Here is a 4,745-nt window from a genome sequence, read left to right as displayed (position 1 = left end):
AGCCTGGCCTTGAACACTGCCAGGGATGGGGCAGCCACAGCTCCTCTGGGCACCCTGTGCCAGCGCCTCAGCACCCTCACAGGGAAGAGCTTCTGCCTCAGAGCTCAGCTCAGTCTCCCCCTTGGCAGGTTAAAGCCGTTCCCCTTGGCCTGTTTCACCCAGTGCTCAGTGACACGGGATATGCTGGAGCACGGATGCAGCAGAAAATCACTCTGGGTATTTAGAGGACACCCAAGCTGCAATAGCTTTTATTATCCCAACCACAAACCCCACAAGAGCTGACGGGCCCTTCTCCCAGGGTCAAATCCTTCCATGACAGGGAAATGGTCCCAAGCTCCATGGTTGCATGGACGAGCCTTGCAATGCTGGTGGTGCCGGATCTCCTGCAATGGGAAGTATTTGTTGCCCTATGGGGCAGTGGGGTCCCACATCCCTCCCTGGCTGGGGATGCTCCCATGGGCTTTGCCCTTGCGATGCTGCCGCCTCCCTCCCGCTCCACACGCGGCTTTTTTGGCAAAACTGATTTTATTTATTGTTTCTTTCTTTCTGTTTTTTTGTTCCTCCCTGCAGCAGAACCCAAAAATAGCCGGATGGGAAGCGGCGGGGCTGCCATTCGCATGCAAAATGGGGCTATTTTGTCTTCCTGCAGCTGGTTTCTGCTCTGGAACCTGCCAGGGCTGGCAGCAGGGCTGCGGGGGGGGGCAGCAGGATGGGGACAGCCCTCAAACCATCACTGGGGCTCTTCACACCCCTCTCATTCCCCTTGCGCTTGTGCTGTGTGATGCCCTCCTGAGGGACAGGGACTCTTTGGTGCAGGCTCATCTGGAGGCTTTATGGACAGCAGATAATGAATCCTGACACCCCCCCCCCCCCCCCCCGGTGTGATGGGGTGAATGGGGGGCTCACACATCGCAAGCCCTGGAACACTGCAGAGGGATGAGGGTGAGCAGCACCGGGGCTTCACCCAGCTCTGGGCCCTGCCAGGATGTTCCCGTCCCTGTTTGTCCCTTTCCCCTCCTGGTCTGGCTGTGGGTGAGTGAATCCGGGTGTCAGCTGGATGTTCCCAGCAGAGACACTCGCTCCTGGGAATGCTCCAGGCTCTCCTCAGCACCTGCATGCTCCCGAATATCAGTGGTTGCCATGACTTTGAAATGCTGTGATAGCACAACCTCAGCATCCCCATCATCATCCACAGCACCTTTATCCCCATCATCCAATCATCATCCCCATCCTTTTCATCCCCATCATTCCCAACATCCAATTATTACACTCTTCCTCTTCATCCCTATCCCTATCATTCCCATCACCACATGCCTATCCCCTTCATTACCCATCTTCATCCCATCACCCCCATCATCATCCCCATCCTCATCCCCATCCTCTTCATCCCCATCATTCCCATCATCCAGTCATCACCCCCTTCCCCATCACCCCTATTCCTAGCATTCCCATCCCCATATCCATATCCACTTCATCCCCATCTTCATTCCATCATCATCTCCATCATCCAGTCATCACCCCCTTCCCCTTCACCCCTATCCCTAGCATTCCCATCACCATATTCACATCTATTTCATCCCCATCTTCATTCCATCATCATCCCCATCATCCAGTCATCACCCTCTTTCCCTTCACCCCTATCCCTAGCATTCCCATCACCATATTCACATCCATTTCATCCCCATCTTCATTCCATCATCATCCCCATCATGCAGTCATCACCCCCTTCCCCTTCACCCCTATCCCTAGCATTCCCATCACCACATCCCCATCCCCTTCATCCCCATCTTCATCCCCATCTTCATTCCATCATCATCCCCATCATCCAGTCATCACCCTCTTTCCCTTCACCCCTATCCCTAGCATTCCCATCACCATATTCACATCCATTTCATCCCCATCTTCATTCCATCATCATCCCCATCATGCAGTCATCACCCCCTTCCCCTTCACCCCTATCCCTAGCATTCCCATCACCACATCCCCATCCCCTTCATCCCCATCTTCATCCCCATCTTCATTCCATCATCATCCCCATCATCCAGTCATCACCCTCTTTCCCTTCACCCCTATCCCTAGCATTCCCATCACCATATTCACATCCATTTCATCCCCATCTTCATTCCATCATCATCCCCATCATGCAGTCATCACCCCCTTCCCCTTCACCCCTATCCCTAGCATTCCCATCACCACATCCCCATCCCCTTCATCCCCATCTTCATCCCCATCTTCATTCCATCATCATCCCCATCATCCAGTCATCACCCTCTTTCCCTTCACCCCTATCCCTAGCATTCCCATCACCATATTCACATCCATTTCATCCCCATCTTCATTCCATCATCATCCCCATCATGCAGTCATCACCCCCTTCCCCTTCACCCCTATCCCTAGCATTCCCATCACCACATCCCCATCCCCTTCATCCCCATCTTCATCCCCATCTTCATTCCATCATCATCCCCATCATCCAGTCATCACCCTCTTTCCCTTCACCCCTATCCCTAGCATTCCCATCACCACATCCCCATCCCCTTCATCCCCATCTTCATCCCCATCTTCATTCCATCATCATCCCCATCATGCAGTCATCACCCCCTTCCCCATCACCCCTATTCCTAGCATTCCCATCCCCATATCCATATCCACTTCATCCCCATCTTCATTCCATCATCATCTCCATCATCCAGTCATCACCCTCTTTCCCTTCACCCCTATTCCTAGCATTCCCATCCCCATATCCATATCCACTTCATCCCCATCTTCATTCCATCATCATCCCCATCATCCAGTCATCACCCTCTTCCCCTTCACCCCTATCCCTAGCATTCCCATCACCATATTCACATCCATTTCATCCCCATCTTCATCCCCATCTTCATTCCATCATCATCCCCATCATCCAGTCATCACCCCCTTCCCCTTCACCCCTATCCCTAGCATTCCCATCACCACATCCCCATCCCCTTCATCCCCATCTTCATCCCCATCTTCATTCCATCATCATCCCCATCATGCAGTCATCACCCCCTTCCCCTTCACCCCTATCCCTAGCATTCCCATCACCACATCCCCATCCCCTTCATCCCCATCTTCATCCCCATCTTCATTCCATCATCATCCCCATCATGCAGTCATCACCCCCTTCCCCTTCACCCCTATCCCTAGCATTCCCATCACCATATTCACATCTATTTCATCCCCATCTTCATTCCATCATCATCCCCATCATGCAGTCATCACCCCCTTCCCCTTCACCCCATCCCTAGCATTCCCATCACCACATCCCCATCCCCTTCATCCCCATCTTCATCCCCATCTTCATTCCATCATCATCCCCATCATGCAGTCATCACCCCCTTCCCCTTCACCCCATCCCTAGCATTCCCATCACCACATCCCCATCCCCTTCATCCCCATCTTCATCCCCATCTTCATTCCATCATCATCCCCATCATGCAGTCATCACCCCCTTCCCCTTCACCCCATCCCTAGCATTCCCATCACCACATCCCCATCCCCTTCATCCCCATCTTCATCCCCATCTTCATTCCATCATCATCCCCATCATGCAGTCATCACCCCCTTCCCCTTCCCCCTATCCCTAGCATTCCCATCACCATATTCACATCTATTTCATCCCCATCTTCATTCCATCATCATCCCCATCATGCAGTCATCACCCCCTTCCCCTTCACCCCATCCCTAGCATTCCCATCACCACATCCCCATCCCCTTCATCCCCATCTTCATCCCCATCTTCATTCCATCATCATCCCCATCATGCAGTCATCACCCCCTTCCCCTTCACCCCATCCCTAGCATTCCCATCACCACATCCCCATCCCCTTCATCCCCATCTTCATCCCCATCTTCATTCCATCATCATCCCCATCATGCAGTCATCACCCCCTTCCCCTTCACCCCATCCCTAGCATTCCCATCACCACATCCCCATCCCCTTCATCCCCATCTTCATCCCCATCTTCATTCCATCATCATCCCCATCATCCAGTCATCACCCTCTTTCCCTTCACCCCTATCCCTAGCATTCCCATCACCACATCCCCATCCCCTTCATCCCCATCTTCATCCCCATCTTCATTCCATCATCATCCCCATCATCCAGTCATCACCCTCTTTCCCTTCACCCCTATCCCTAGCATTCCCATCACCATATCCATATCCCCTTCATCCCCATCTTCATCCCCATCTTCATTCCATCATCATCCCCATCATGCAGTCATCACCCTCTTTCCCTTCACCCCTATCCCTAGCATTCCCACCACCATATCCATATCCCCTTCATCCCCATCTTCATCCCATCACCCCCATCCCCTCTGTGGTGACCCCCAGCGCCACGGGAGCCTGTCCACGTGCACAACACGTGTGCCTGCACGGCTGAGGCCCGCGCACACGCTCGAAGGGAAGCGGCTGGGGGGATCACGCACGCGTGTGCGCGGGAGCTGCGCGTGTCGCACGCGGGGGGACCGATGCTCATGTGTGCGACACGCGTGTGCGCGCACGCGGCTGTGCACGTGAGGTGTGCGCGCACGCGGCTGTGCACGTGAGGTGTGCGCGCACACGCGGGCGCGGGTCCGCCGCCGCCGCCGCCCCGCTTCGGACCTCCGCGGCGACAGGGGGCGCGCTGCTCCCTCAGCTCCTTAAGGAGCGGAAGTGACGCTCTGCACCGTTAACCCCGCCTGCTTCCGCCGCAGCTTCCGCCGCCGCTCCCTCGGTCC

This window comes from Pezoporus wallicus, unplaced genomic scaffold (genome assembly GCF_028554395.1).
Source record: "Pezoporus wallicus isolate ANWC-B61680 ecotype Strahan unplaced genomic scaffold, APGP_CSIRO_Pwel_v1 contig_11133, whole genome shotgun sequence".
Lineage (NCBI taxonomy): Eukaryota > Metazoa > Chordata > Aves > Psittaciformes > Psittacidae > Pezoporus > Pezoporus wallicus.
Note: the sequence above shows the minus strand (reverse complement) of the source record.